We start from the raw sequence: 15,963 nt of genomic DNA, 5'->3' as shown, positions 1-15,963 counted from the left end.
AGTCCAAATGAAAGAATGGGAACAAATGTGGAACAAAAAATTAAAATATAAAAATGTAACGGATTTGAAAGAGAATTAGATAAAAATGTTCCACAGATGGTATACTACACCAAAACAATTAGCCAAAATGTACAAAACAGTTTCTGATAAGTGTTGGAAATGTAAAGAACAAGTTGGCTCCTTCTATCACATGTGGTGGTTTTGTAAAGAAGCAACAAAGTTTTGGACGAAGATTCATGAAGAATCACAAAAGGTTTTAAAGAGAAACTTTATAAGAAAACCAGAGTATTATCTATTAAGATTTACAGATTTAGACTTACAATTGACTGAACAAGAAGATAAACTTTTCACTTATATTACGACCACCGCTAGAATTGTTTTCGCTAGAGAATGGAAACAGGAATCAGCCCCACCAATTGAGGAGTGGGTGGAGAAGATAAGAGAAATAAAGGATATGGACGAACTGACTTTTTTGTTGAAGAAAAATACAGGCAAGATAATGAAAAGAACGAATTGGGACGATCTTCAGGACTATCTGGATAATTTGAGAAAATGAAGATTACGAGAGACAATTTTACTATTTTTTTTCTTTAGTAAGAAAAAATATTAAATAATAAGAAAATATCATCCAAGAAGATGGAATGGAAGTCACATTTTTTGTTTTTTGTTTTTTTGTGTGGGGTATATTTTTGTAGATTGTAGACTTTTATCTTTCTCTCTTTTCCCTACTTTTCTATACATCACTCTTTCGATGTAGTATAAAAAATTTAATAATTTTTTTTAATAAAAATCTTTTTTAAAAGAAAGACATGTCTAGGCATTCTCATTTGTCTATTTTTCTGAAGAGTCTACTTCAGATACTTCCAGTGCTTTGCAATTATTGTTTTGGATGAAAACTGGGTTGATTAACATTTCTTTTTCTCTATAACTGATACTGAAATAATAAATTATATTTCTCTGTCTACCAGTCATAAGACATTATCAGCTATTCCAACCAAAAGAATAGCCTTTGTGAGTGCTACAGGGATTGCTGCATAATGCTATTGCATTTAACATGCAACTGATAGGGCTTCTGATGATATCATTTGGTGATTAGAGCTGGGTTTCTGTGTGTTGTCTGGATTATTTCTGATTAATATACAAGCTTCAAATTAATAATAAAAGACTGGAAAATATGTCCATCAAGCAGGACCTCTAAGAGGCCACAATCCATGGAAATTAAGGGACTAAAGTGAACTAATAGGCTCCATTCTCTATAATTTCATCTGTGAAGACTAATGTTGCCAGGTTAGTGGCACTATCCCTGAAATCTCAAGTCCATGGGCCCATTAGCAGTTGAGTGAGACTTTGTATTACATTTTATTGGCTGAATCGTTTTTAGGACTGGATCTACACTGTTCTATATCCCAGGATCTGATCCCAAATTATATGATTTGAACTGGATTGTATGAATCCACATTGCCAGATAATCTGGGATAAGCAGATAATTTGGGAGCAGATCCCGGGATGTAGCTCCTACCTAGGAATCATTCAGTTATTTTCTCCATTTTTAGTTGTCCATTCTACCACCATCTCCTACATGCTTTTTCTTTTCTTTAAAAAAATACCTATGAAGTAGTAGTACACAACAAACATTTGAAAAATTATAATAACAAAAAATCTCTGAACTACAAACCAAGTGTCAGATGATTGGATGTGTGATAAAATGACTTTGTCTGTAGAATAAAAGGAATGAGAGTAGGATTACTTCATTTTTCCTCTAAGGATTTTCAAGACTTTCCAAAAAAGTGTTTCCCCATAATGAATAATCAATGTCCAGAAAGCATTTGCTATCACTGTTCTTTCTCATGTCATTGCTGCCAAGACCCAGAAGCCCTACTGCAAAAATGCTGCAACAGTAATGAATAATGTACATGTGATGCTATTCTTATTCCCATGCCTAGGAATAGAATGAAGCAATTGCTTCCTATCAAATAGTAATGGTGGTGGGGGGAAAGCACATTTTCCTAATACCATCCAGTAAAGATTTGAAAAGAAATGTGGGATCTACTGTGATGCTAGATAGGATAGTTGGAGGTATATTGCAACCCAGGATTTGGGAGAAGTTGTAACATCTCATTGCTCATATCTTATGAACTAGGTAGGTACTATAATTACAGAATATGGATTAGTGGCATGCATTCAGGTAAAAGCTTGTCCTGTTTCATTTCCGGCTTTCGTTGTGGGGCCTGAAATTGGGAGGGTTTTTTCAGTTGTTTTTTTTCAGGGCCCAAAAACCGGCCCGTTATTGGGAGGGGGAACTTCCCATCCACTGGCTCCCCTTTCTGAGGTGTTCAGCTGCCTGGCAGGCATTGTGCTTCTTCTCTTCCTCCTCCTCCCTTCCTCCCTCGGGCCCACAATGGCCTGCATTCACTCACAGGAGTCGTGACCAGGCAGCCCCACATCCAGGCCTCAGCAAACAAGCAGGAAGGAACCACCGCCCCTCTTTCCTTTCAACTGCAGGCAGGCACTGAGAGGTGCACACAAGCTTTCCAGGCCTGCCTGCATGCCCCACACCACACACACACTCTCCCTGGAAAGAGTGTGTGTGTGTGTGGCGGGGCACAAGAAGGCCTGGAAAACATATGCACACCTCTCAGTGGATGAAACAATGTTTTTTCCCTTTACCTGATGAGTTTGCAGAGCTCAGGGCAGGCCAATTAGCTTCCAGACTGCTTTGGCCCAAGCTGCTTAGAAACCAACTTATTGCTGCTGCTTTGCAGCCTCTTTCATCTGAGGTAACTCTCAGAGCCAGTCCTGATTTTGCACTGAAATGTTCCCAAATTGAACCCTTGACATTTCCAAACGATGGAGAGAAGGGTGCAAATAACCTAATCCCCTGAAAGCCTTTGGAGCCACTGTTCTGAGCCTAAATTTAAAAGGACAAAGTCAATCATTGATTTCTCACCTTTCTCCAAAATACAGATAAAAGTTCACTAAAAACATTGTTTTTTTATCCCATGGGGGAAATGTGTTTGTTGTGTGCCTTCATGTCATTTGTGGCTTATGGCAACCGTAAGATGAAGCCAATGGGTTTCCATGACCACGTAAGGATGTGCATCCTTTCTCCAGAATCATAGCTCAATTCTTAAACAACTACACAATGCTGGATCTCAGCAAAAAGTAGATGAAATATTTTGAGACAGAACACTGCTTAAATTGCAGGTTTTTTTCATTCTCCCATTTTGTTTCATATTTTTTCCCTCCTAAAAATAGTCTGGCTTGCCTTATTTTGTCTTTTCTGAGTGATAGAATATGGCGAACTATGTTGGCTAAGTAATAAAATAATCTGACCTGGAATCAAGCAGTTTCCCATGGATTGTCTATGGTGGTTCCATACATAAAGCAGATATCACAATTTTCTGGTAAACTAGGTAGCAAAATACACCCATCCTTCTTTATGCAGATAATTTTTAAAGCTTTGGGTACCACTAATAAAAAATGAACACCAGAATCCTAACTAAACTGCTATGTTTATTTATTTATTTATTTATTTGCGACATTTATATACCGCCCTTCTCACCCCGAAGGGGACTCAGGGCGGTTTACAAGTATATATACATACAATATATTATATTATACAACTATATCGCAATATTATTAGTAATATTGCATGTAATATAAATATAAAATTATAATAGTGAATTATAATTATTATTACATTTTATTACATCATAATATTATTATTAATATTACATGTATATACAATGTATTATAATATTAGTATAGTATAATATTATTATATATCATTATATCATTAAATTGATACAGGAGACATGGTGGAAAGATGTCTTCCCGGCCCCGCCTTCTTCATTCTGCTCCAGATATAAAACTAGCATAGCATGTTATTGCGGATAGGGGCCTCTAGCTGATGTAAAGAGACAAGATGGAACTGTCTTCATGGCTCCCTCTTAGCTCTGGCACCCGAGCTTCAGTTGGAGATGGTGGGAGGGGCCTCAGCTGATGTAAACAGACAAGATGGAACTGTCTTCATGGCTCCCTCTTAGCTTGGCACCTGAGCGTCAGTTGGAGATGGTGGGAGGGGCCTCTAGCTGATGTAAAGAGACAGGATGGAACTGTCTTCATGGCTCCCTCTTAGCTCTGGCACCCGAGCGTCAGTTGGAGATGGTGGGAGGGGCCTCTAGCTGATGTAAAGAGACAGGATGGAACTGTCTTCATGGCTCCCTCTTAGCTCTGGCACCCGAGCGTCAGTTGGAGATGGTGGGAGGGGCCTCAGCTGATGTAAAGAGACAAGATGGAACTGTCTTCATGGCTCCCTCTTAGCTCCGGCACCTGAGCTTCAGTTGGAGATGGTGGGAGGGGCCTCAGCTGATGTAAAAAGACAAGATGGAACTGTTTTCATGGCTCCCTCTTAGCTCTGGCACCCGAGCGTCAGTTCGAGATGGTGGGAGGGGCCTCAGCTGATGTAAAAAGACAAGATGGAACTGTCTTCATGGCTCCCTCTTAGCTCTGGCACCCGAGCGTCAGTTGGAGATGGTAGGAGGGGCCTCTAGCTGATGTAAAGAGACAAGATGGAACTATCTTCATGGCTCCCTCTTAGCTCTGGCACCCGAGCGTCAGTTGGAGATGGTAGGAGGGGCCTCAGCTGATGTAAAAAGACAAGATGGAACTGTCTTCATGGCTCCCTCTTAGCTCTGGCACCCGAGCGTCAGTTGGAGATGGTGGGAGGGGCCTCAGCTGATGTAAAAGGACAAGATGGAACTGTCTTCATGGCTCCCTCTTAGCTCTGGCACCCGAGCGTCAGTTCGAGATGGTGGGAGGGGCCTCAGCTGATGTAAAAAGACAAGATGGAACTGTCTTCATGGCTCCCTCTTAGCTCTGGCACCCGAGCGTCAGTTGGAGATGGTGGGAGGGGCCTCAGCTGATGTAAAAAGACAAGATGGAACTGTCTTCATATGTTCATAACTTTATATGTGCAGAGAGTCGCCAAGTTACAAATATCTGACTTACAAATGACTCATAGTTAAGGACGGGGGTGAGACAACAGAAAGTGAGAGAAATCTATTCCTAGGAAGGGACATGCACTCCTGAAAGTGTTATCGGGGGGGGGGGGGGGAGTGTCTCAACTGAAGTTGTATCACCAATCCTTATTTCTACAACAAACCAAATTTTTCAAAATTCAATTATCACAGGGACAGAAAATAAGGTGGAATCTTAACAGGGGCATAGACAGCAAAACAAACATTACAGGGGTGTTAACCCTTCCCTATGCTATCAAAAGTATGTGTGTATACACATATGTATGGCTGGAGTTACATTTACAAAATGTACCTCTTCTGACTTGCATACAAATTCAGCTTTAGAATAAACCTACTGAACCTATCTTGTTTATAACTTGGGGACTGTCTGTATCTAGCTACACTACAGGGATCTTAAGAAATCCCTTTACTGTATTGGAAAGATGTTTAACAGGACACCAATAAAAGTGCATCTATGGTACTCAATGTGCATAGAGACAGATTTTTTTTTCCTGTCAGGAGCAACCGGAATTGCTTCTGGAGTGAGAGAATTGGCCGTCTGCAAGGACATTGCCCAGGGGACGCCCGGATGTTTTGATGTTTTACCATCCTTGTGGGAGGCTTCTCTCATGTCCCCGCATGGAGCTGGAGCTGATAGAGGGAGCTCATCCGCGCTCTCCCCAGGTGGGATTCGAACCTGGAAGCCTTCAGGTCAGCAACCCAACCTTCAAGTCACAAGGCTTTTATCCCCTAGGCCACCAGAGGCTCCAATGTGCACTGATACAATATGCACTGGGATATGCAATCTATATCCCATTGTGCATCAATCCCATTGTACATCCATTACTTTGCTCAGTCTATTACATAGTAACATAATATCTGCTCACTCTTATTTCATTGTAACAAAACAGCAGCTTTGAATCTCTATCAAGAAATATAATTGGATTGATGGTGATGATGATAGAGAGAGAGAGATTTCAGAACTGTCCAGTACTAATTCCCATAGATGTGACTCCACTTATGAAGATGTAAGATCCCAACAGGATTCTGGCTGAAAGCTTTCTAATGTGAGGTTGGAGGATCCATGCAATTTGTCACAGATCCCTAAAGGGTCAAGAAATTACTCACCTTAGCCCACTATGATTGCAACACCACAAACTTTTATTAGAAAATATGGTCCTTTAATATAAAGACAGTGACAATTAGCAAAATATTCAAAAAACAGACAGCATAAATGGTGTATCAGTATGGAAGCTTTCTTTGATTTTATACATTGCCATTAATAGCTATCCTTCATCTCCACACTTATATTTTTAGAAATTATACATTCATGTGAGGCACTCATAGCAAATAGGATTGAGATTTCTTTTTTTATGATATCTTCTTGTTTGCATAGTGTTTCTATTACGTTTTTTTACCTTTTCTCATTGGAAAAATAGGGGCAAGACAAAAACATTGAGTTTGGGCTCCAGATTCTATTTATATAAGTATACAACCATCTTGACAAAAAGAGAAATTTTTTTTTTGGTTGGGTTGTTGTTAGCTGAAAGCGATTCCAAAGAAGTGCCTTTTTGTTCCACCTTCCATTTTGAACTCATGAGAGTACTTTTTTTCAGTTTCACTTTCTTATGTAATGCAGATTTGCTACTAGAGATGTGTGTAATTTTTTTTCCTTCGTGCTATCATTTCATTTCAACCATTTGTCTACACAAAACGAATAACAATATTTTCGTAGGAAACGAGAGGCGACACGAAAATGAAAGCCACACAGTCATCATGCTTGCTTTCGTTTTCCTTTCGTTTTGGCCCCGTAACAATAAGCAGGTATTGACAGAGGGCTGCTTTACCATTACAGCTGATGTGTACCAATGGGTGTTAATAATAATATTAATATAAATAATTATAGTTACTGTGGTACCCTAAGCTGAGTCTGGGAGGGGAGTGCCTCCCTATTACATCCGATGTGTACCAATGGGTCTTAATAATAATATTTATATTTATATTAAGAACAACAGTTATTCTGGCACCAACCTATGGCGACCCTACCTTCTGCTTCTGAAACCATATGGACTTCAGCTGGCAATACAGTTAAATCATTCATAATAAATATGGTTTTGGCTTGCATTCTGAAGCACCTACATGAGACTTAACCCTCTGCACTACTCAACCTGTTATTCTTTAACATGTCAGGTGACTTGTATGCACTAACTGCTTATTACCTATGCAAATAATACAAATGAAATTATGTGTGTGGAATTGTTCATTTGATTTCAGCCTTTATCTTCAAACAAAGATCAGATAGCATCTCAGTTGTAATATAAAACTGTAACTGCTACTGGCCTTTCTATACTACTAATTGATCACATTTTTTTCTATGTTACAACTTCTTTGCTTAACTAATCAAGACCCTGCTACTAGAGGATATTTGTTATACACATCTTTAATCATAACTTTATTGTGTTTAGCGCTCTTCTCATGATTGTTTATGGATTTTACCATTTGTGATATAAATTATTTGAGTTGATGCAACTCAAGTTAAAACCACTTATGCTGTTGTACACTGAGGCCCTTTACAAACAATACATTATTATTCAGGGGAACTGAGGAAACAAAGAAATTGAGAAGTCTATTATAAACAATTTTTGTTGAGTAGGGCAGATGGGGAGGCATCTGACTGCTGAAGTGTTTAGGTTGCTATATCAACAAGATGTTTTATTTACTGCCATGTGCATAGGAATAAAATCACAATTCTTCCTTGTACCAAAGTATTTTTATTTGTTTTTGTATTCTTATAGAAGAATGATTTTTCTGCTAATAATAGGCAACTCCTCAGAGGCTTTTTTTGAATTGGCATATACCAGTCCAATAAGAGTTTTTCTAGTATAGGTTAAGAACAGCTAGAAAGAATTCTGAAGTTTGGAGGACACACCCAACTTTACCATAAAAGCAGGCTGTGTACATGATAAATGCTGGCATGTTATACTGGCATATATCTTTTTTGTGTACCTGCAGAAGGTGGAATTCAATACCCCCCTTTGTCTAGTATCCCATATACCCTTGAGACTCTTTCTTGTATTTGGGACTGCTCTGACATAACTGTCTAATGGACAAAGGTGGGAGTGCCTGAGTAGAGCCCATCTATATCCCTATATTGAGAAAAGCAGTGACAATATCAACAGACACCTTTGTTGTTAGTGCAGCTTGTGCACATGATACTGATTGCAGTTGCAAGATTTGGTGATAGTTGGCCACATGTGGCTGACTGTGGTGGGTTACATGGGTTTTGGTTCCTAAAAGTTATGCCAGAGCAGTCGGGTTCTGACAAGCATAGGGGTATCTAAGTCGGGAAACCTCCGAATTTGTAGTGGTGGCTCAGGGCCTGCCAATAAATAGATTATTTATTTATTTATTTATTTATTTATTTTTCAAACTTATATGCCACCACTCCCCTAGGGCTTGGAGCGGCTTACAAGAACCAGCTATCAGGTGACAAACCCATTAGCTGTCACAGGGTCAAAAGTTCAAGTTCATGTTGGTATGCCAGCCGCACAGTTTGACCTATGAAATCCTTGACCTATGTAGTCTGTGTGTGTGTGTGTGTGTGTGTGTGTGTGTGTGTGTGTGTCAGGAGCAACTTGAGAAACTGCAAGTTGCTTCTGCTGTGAGAGAATGGGCCATCTGCAAGGACATTGCCAGATGATGCCTGGATGCTTGATGTTTTACCACCCACTTGTGGGAGGCTTCTCTCATGTCCCTGCATGGAGTTGGAGCTGATAAAGGGAGCTCATCTGTGCTCTCCCTGGGTTGGATTCAATCCAGCAACCTTCAGGTCAGCAACCCAACCTTCAGGTCAGCAGTCTGCCGGCACAAGATTTAACCCATTGTGCCACCAGGGGCTCCTCAACCCATGTTGTGTACCAACCAATTAAACTATAACAAATCAAGTAATGGCCTTGTTTTACCCAACATATGAATTTTTGTCATTCATTACGCATGGAGACCTACCTCAGCTCTTGCCCAGGTATAAGACCTCCAGTTCAATCAGCTATAGCGACACAACTGCCTGTTCAACCAGCTATAGGGATATTGGCAGACAATGATTATTTATTTATTTATTTATTTATTTACTATAATTCTATCCTGCTCTCTCTCACCCCAAGCGGGATTCAGAACAGCTTACAAACTGGTAAAATTCAGTGTCACAATATACATACACAAAGCAATACAATACATTTAGCTTTCCCTAGACTTTTTGGCCATATTGGGTAAATGGAACATAGGGAAAGAGGGGAGATAGATAGTGTAAAGAAGTGTATGATTTTATTTTGTTTATAGATGACATGTTTATTTTATTTTGTTTAAACAGTCAGGTTTGGTTAATTTAAAATGGTAAGTATTGGAGCTGATAGTGCCAGAAGGTAACCAGCTCAGCATTAGAAGATAGGTTGCCGTGACAACGGGGGCGGAGCCAACAGCCGTTGAAAAGGAAACCAGGGGAGTTTAAACCTCAGTCTGTGATTTTTAGTCATAGGGAAAATACTGGTTTCAGGTTAAGGAAACTAGGGAGGCAGACCTCTATTAGGCCAGACTAAGCAAGTTAGGTGACTTGTTTAGGGTTATTTATAGAGGCTGTGGATTAGGGGAAGTTAATCCCAGTGGATCCAAGAGGATCAGGTTCTAGTTTAGTTTTGGAGAAAGAAGTATTTTGAAAGTTGGAACACCTCACATCTGTTTGTAACCATTAATCTAAGTGCCTTTAAAAAGCTATAGAAACCATTAAGCTCTGTACATGCAATAAACTTGTTTTGATTTTTGTTCCATCTAAGTCTCTGTCACAATCATATACTAAGTTAAGCAACATCACCATCTGAAGTAAAATAAACAAAGAAAGCATAAAAAGAATAAGTGCCATCTGCCTGACATCTCCATTGGTGGCAGCGAAGAAGATAGTTAAAATCATCATCAAGACATTTTTATAATTGGTGGTAACTGTGTGTGGTGGGATCAAAAAGGATTCCATTCCTGTCACCTCACACATCTGTACATCTGTACAGATAGAATACCACTTACATTTATTTTTTCTAATTATTGACTGTTTAAAATTAGCACTGCCTAATATAATCCATTTATGATCAGATCTATCTCCAAACCAATACCCCAAAATATAATTTGTTTATGATCAGATAAGTAAATGATGTTTTGAACACTCTGCTTTCAAGAAACTGAACTGGAATCAACCAGAGGGTTTTTTTTTTTGCTTTTATTTTTTGCTTTTATGCAAGTCACTTCTACCTTAGTTTTCTTCCCTCGAATATGCCACTCATTACTACAAATTATCATAGTTTATGACTAAATGGCCTGCCTGCTGTTGTGGAAAATATGTTGTTCACAATGAAAATATACATAATGCAAGGAAGGATCATTGGAAACTGCTTTCTAAATGAACAACCATATGCCACAGATCATATATTCATATTTTAGAAAGGAGCTGTCAACATAATTAGTGCTGCCTTATGGATTCAGTAACAATCCATTGCCAATGAAGAAAAACAAGATGGCGTAGAAGCATAAAAATGTTGGAAACTGGAGGCACTTGTTATGAGCCCAATCTGTCATTTCAAATCAGATTGCTTAGCTCTGCAAACTTGAGCATTTCTTTTTAAAATAGAGATAGTAATGTGTGATCACTTAAATTCAAAATAATCCAAATATGAACTCCATTTACCATGTGCCTAAATACATCTGATATAGAACCATGCTAAATTTGTACCTTGATATTTTCTGTTTCACATTGTATTTTACTTCATTTGCACTATAAGCCACTAGGATCATTTATTTTATGGACCAACCACTAAAGAAAGACAGGAAGACAGACAAACAGACAGGAAGATTAGAAACACTGACCAATAAATATATACCTTCCTGGTTTATCTTCTATACACCTCAACATTTCCTTCTATACACCTCAACAAGCAATACCATAACACCAGCACCTTTTTTTCTTTGTGCTATAGTTAGTGTTTAGGATGGCTGCTTACTTGGCGTGTAGCATCCATTGCTACTAGTTTCCTGTTCATAACTATTATTTTCAGGAAGATGTTGGAAGTAATTGCTTAGTTGGAGAATTTCCTCCTGTTTTCTGATGTGTTGAAGAGTTTGCAAGTGTAGTTAGGTTTCTAGCAAGAACCTAAACATTGCACATGCATTGTATTAGACAATGACAGACCCTTGTCTACTTCACTGCAATCATTTAAACCCTTTTTAGACTAATAATTCTTATAGGTCTGACCAAGCTCCAAAAACTGAGGCAGCGAAATTGAGAAGACACAAACAAAAACAAATGTCTCTCACATAAGCCTTCAAAAACAAGCAAAACAAAATAACCCACAGTCAAAGACTTAGGGAGGACCTCCAAAACACAGCTCACCTTTGTATTCAATCTAGAACCTACACACCTGACAGCTAGCAAACTTTGAAAGGGAGGGAAGGGGAAGAGTAAAAAAATGCAGCTCCTCTAGGCTCCCAGGGAAGGAAAAGAAGAGTGCATACCCTGTGAACAGTGCACATCATTTGTCTCTTCTCTCCCCAAACTCAGACCAGTTTATGTTTTCATTAAATGGTAGGCAATAGAAGGGAATTATTTCAGGGTTCAACAGCTGCTGAGGTAAGGGGAAGACATCAACTTTTGCAGTGAAGCATTGTTTTCCTTGCTCGCTGTAGGGCTTAAACTTTAGTCAGCTCGGTCAATTATATAGCTGGTGTTATGTTTACATTGCACACTACTCTGGGCACTATTTATAGATGATTATAAATATTGTCATTGCTTTTCCCATGCACGGGTGGCATTGCCAATACAACAGTTTTCTAAATAAATGAGCTGTAGCATAATAATAATAAAAAAGAGTAAAATATTTATTGTGTGTTCCCACTCATAGCAATAGTAATTGCAAGCTAAATACTAATCTACTTAACTTAATAGCATGGAAACATGACTATGCAGCAAGGGACAATAGGAGAAAAATTCCAATGCTTTGTCACAAAGGCCATGCTCATTCTCCTAAGCATCATATAACCAACAGCTACATCCTAAACTGCTATGGGAACCAGTTTAATATCTATCAGTTATTATACTCCCCGGATCCACTGGCAGGGAAGAACTTTTTATTCTGTTTACTATTAGATGCCTATCAAATCTGTTTGTGTTGTTTGAAAGCTTATCTATGAATAGTTGTTTTCCATTCTACAAACTGTTTTCTTTTTGTTACTCTTCTGCATCTTGCTTTCCTAAGGCTGAAGATGATCCACTGTACAATCCTATGGAGAATTCTCTGAAAACCACAAATGAATTATAAGAAGTTATTAAGGGAAATAAATGTAATGGAAAGAGATGAGAGGGAGGGAGATATGGGCTGAGAGAATGAGAGGGAAAGAGCAGAGAAAATGCAGAGAAAGAGGGTCATGGTAGAAGGATAGATAATTGAAGGAGCATCAGTTATCTATCCACTGTAGAATTAAATTCAGTTTGACACCAATTTAGCTGCCATGGCTGAATACTATGGAATCATGTAAGTAGTAATTTGGTTAATATTGCAATCTAGTGGCACCTAGAATGGCATCCCAAGAGCTATCAGATATATTGAATCTCTTACCCCGGAGGTCATAGGGAAAGAGTGCTTCAATGTTTTTTTTTTTAATTTTATTTAAAGTTTTCAAATACAGTGCAAGCATATAAAAACAGGGGGTATCGTGGGGAAACAAAAAGTGGGGAAAAAAGAAAAAAAGGGGGGGTGACAAAAGAAAAGAAAAAGAGGGAAATAGGTATAGGGAGGGGGGAAGGGGAAGGGAAAGATACACAAGGAAAAGAACATTGATTCCACATAAAAATACAAAAGAACTAATAAAAACAGGAAATATCATTCTTTGGGAAGAGCACTTCCCAATCTAAACTATACCCTTAATCACCGTATTTACCTCAATTCATTCATATATATTACATAGTTAATATTACAAAATTAATGTTTATTAAGATATTCTTCTACTTTTCCCCAGTTGGTTTCTCTAATGCTTTTTCCTCTTGTCGTTCTCAGTAAAAAGGTAAGTTTGTCCATGTCTCGAATTTCATTTACTTTGTTCAACCAACTAACTTTCTTCGGCGTCTCCTCATTTTTCCAATATTTCGCGAAAGTCATTCTTGCAGCTGTAATACAGTATGTGAATAAAATATCATCATTTAAATCCAAATCTAAATTTGTGTCCGTTATTCCTAATAAATAATATTCAGGTTTAAGCGGGAACTGTTTACCTAGTATGGTTTGGATCTCTACATGGATCATTTTCCAAAATTTTTTCGTTTTGTCACACGTCCACCACGCGTGATAAAAGGAACCTACCTGGCTTTTACATTTCCAACATTTATTGTCATAATTCTTATACATTTTTCCTAATTTCTTCGGCGTTATGTACCATCTATGAAAAATTTTATACCAATTTTCTTTCAAGTCTGAAGCGTAAGTATATTTTAATTTCTTATTCCATATTGTTTCCCATTCATTTAATCTAATCGGGCGCCCGATATTCCTTGCCCATTTTACCATACAATTTTTAATTCCCTCCATTTGTGTAGACCCTTCTAATAAAATAGTATAAATTTTTGAGATCGTCTTTTTCTTTAAAGATACTATTTTGTCCCATACATTATTTAAACTGCTAAATCCAATTATCTTATCTTTAGCGAATTGTTCCTTTATTTGGGCATACTGGAACCAGGACATATTAGGAAATTTCTGTTTTATTTCCTCCTGGGATTTTAACTCATATATTCCTTGACTTCTGTTTAAGACATCCTTATATGTGGGCCACACAGACCAGCCTAGTATTTTTCTCTGGTTTGCCTCCAAAGAGGAGATCCAAAGCGGCAATTTATTATAGTAGAACTGGACTTTGTATTTTTCCCAAATTTTTATTAAAGCAGATCTAATAAAATGGTTCCCAAAGTTCTTTTCAATTAGCCTCTTATCATAACCCAAGTAAGCGTGCCAGCCCCTACATAAATCGAAACCTTCCAAATTTAATAAATGTTCTTTCTCCAGAGTCACCCACTCCTTAATCCACTGCAGAGCACAAGCCTCAAAGTACAGCTGTAGGTCAGGGAGGCCAAAACCACATCTTTTAGGCGAATCTTTCATGATGGTAAAATTTATTCTGGGTTTTTTATTTTTCCAAATAAATTTAGAGATATCCCTCTTCCACTCTTTAAAGATTTTTTGACTTCTTATTATCGGTAGGTTTTGAAAAAGATATAATAATTTTGGTAAAATATTCATTTTTACTAAACTAATCCTTCCCAATAAAGAAATTTTTAAATGTTGCCATTGCTGCAGATCCTTTTTTATCTCTTGCCATTTACTTAAGTAATTGTTTTGTAATAATTGGGCATTTTTTGCGGTGATCCATATTCCTAAATACCTAATTTTCGAAGCTACTTTTATCCCCGACATATCTTGGATAAGTTCCTTGTTCTTTTTTGTAACATTTTTTGTCAAAATTTTGGTCTTCTCTTTATTAATGTAGAACCCCGCTACCCTTCCAAATTCCTCAATTTTCTTTAACCAAATATTTAAATTATTTTTGGGTTCTTCTATTACGCAGATTATATCATCTGCGAAAGCTCTTATTTTGACCTCCTCCTTTCTTATTTTTAACCCTTTCAATTGTTCGTCCCTTCTAATGTTTCTTATTAGTATATCCACCGCAAAAATAAAAATCAAAGGAGACAGGGGACATCCCTGTCTGGTTCCCTTCTCTATATCAAATTCTTCTGAGTATTGTCCGTTAATTATCAATCTGGCTGATTGTTTATTATAAATTGCCTCTATGGTGTTCATAAAATTATGTCCCAAATCTAACTCTTTACCCAGCAGTTTAAAAAAATTCCAGTTGAGGTTGTCGAATGCCTTTTCTGCGTCTACTGCTAACAATGCCACTTCTCTCTGATGGTTACATTCATAAAATTCTATAACATCTAAAATACATCTAACATTATCTTGCAATTGTCTTCCAGGTAGAAAACCGTTTTGTTCCCTCCCGATCCAGTTTCCCAAAAAATTTTTTAATCTATTTGCCAAAATTGTTGTAAATAATTTATAGTCCGTATTCAAAAGGGAAATAGGCCTGTAGTTGCGCACATCTGTTGGTTCTTTAGGGATTGCTATCACCTCCGCTTTAGACCAAGATTCTGGAATAATCCTATCATTTAAGGCCGCATTCATAATTTTCATTAGAAAGGGTACTAGATCATCTTCTAAGACTTTATAGAAACTTAATGTAAAGCCATCTGGTCCCGGCGCTTTATTAGATTTCATTGATTTTATAGCATCTCTGATTTCTTTCTCTGTTATGTCTTTGTTTAAGTCCTCTCTTTGGGAATCAGTTATTTTTTGAAGTTTCAATGTGCTCAAGTATTCTGAAATATCTTCCAATTTTATTTCTTCTTTTTTATAAAGTTTAGTATAAAATTCTCTGAATTTACCTAGGATTTCCTCATCACTAAGGTATATTATATTATTACCAACTATTTTTGTTATTAACTGCTTCTGTCTTTTCTTTCTCACCTTCCGTGCAAGCCAGGCCCCCGGTTTATTTGCATTTTCAAAATTATCGCATTTAATAAATTTTAGTTGATTAGCTGTGTATTCTAATTCCAAGTTCTTTTTATTATTGATAAGTGTTTTCCTCCTTTTCTCTAAAAGTGATTTCTGTGGATATTTCTTTAGTTCATTCTCTATTTGAGTTATTTCCTTATTAATTTCATTCAACTTCTGGAATTTCACTTTATTTTTCTCAATCTTCTGTTGTATTAAGTAACCCCTTATAACCACTTTGTACGCATCCCACGTCACTTGGATACTGGTTTCTGATTGCCAATTAATTTCAAAAAATTCCTTCG

Source organism: Anolis carolinensis, chromosome 3 (assembly GCF_035594765.1).
Source record: "Anolis carolinensis isolate JA03-04 chromosome 3, rAnoCar3.1.pri, whole genome shotgun sequence".
NCBI lineage: Eukaryota > Metazoa > Chordata > Lepidosauria > Squamata > Dactyloidae > Anolis > Anolis carolinensis.
This window is presented reverse-complemented; position numbering follows the sequence as displayed.